Below are 892 nucleotides of genomic sequence, written 5' to 3'. Positions count from 1 at the left end.
CTAGATTAAGCATTTTTTTCTTTTTAACTAAGCACATTAACTGTTTGACACATTGTGTCACCTAACCCTCTAACCACATTCTAGCATTAGAATATCCATGTTTCATTTGGTTTGTTTGTGATTCTCGCAAGTCATGGAGGCTGAGGTGCGTGAAGAGGGAGTGAGCAACAATACCCAGCCTACAAGAAAGGTGTTGGCCTCTTACACTATCCCCAATGCAAGAAACTGCGGGAGTAGCATACTCACTCCCAACGTTCATGCAAATAATTTTGAGTTGAAGCCTCAACTTATCACTCTGGTGCAGAACAATTGCTCCTATGGAGGAAGTCCACTTGAAGATCCAAACCAACACTTATCTATCTTCCTCAGGATTTGTGAAACTGTCAAAATAAGTGGTGTGCATCCAGACATCTACAAGCTACTGCTATTTCCATTCTCTCTGAAGGATAAGGCCACTCAATGGATAGAGACATTTCCCAAAGAAAGCATCAATAATTGGGAAGACTTAGTGAGCAAATTCTTAGCCAAGTTCTATCCTCCCCAAAGGATTATCAGACTCAAAACAAAGGTCCAAACATTCACTCAGATGGATGGAGAGTCATTGTATGATGCATGGGAAAGATACAAAGCTTTACTCAGGAAGTGTCCACCAGAAATGTTCAAAGAATGGGATAAACTTCAAAACTTCTATGAAGGATTGACTCTGAAAGCTCAGGAAGCACTAGACCATTCAGCAGGAGGTTCTTTGCAATTAATGAAGACAGCAGAAGAAGCCCAAAACCTCATAGACATGGTGGCAAACAATCAATACTTCTATGGTCATCAAAGGCAACGCCAACCAGCCCCGAGAAAGGATGTGCTGGAACTTGAAGGTGTTGATGTTCTCTTGGCA

Source organism: Arachis duranensis, chromosome 4, assembly GCF_000817695.3.
Source record: "Arachis duranensis cultivar V14167 chromosome 4, aradu.V14167.gnm2.J7QH, whole genome shotgun sequence".
In the NCBI taxonomy this organism is placed as follows: domain Eukaryota; kingdom Viridiplantae; phylum Streptophyta; class Magnoliopsida; order Fabales; family Fabaceae; genus Arachis; species Arachis duranensis.
Note: the sequence above shows the minus strand (reverse complement) of the source record.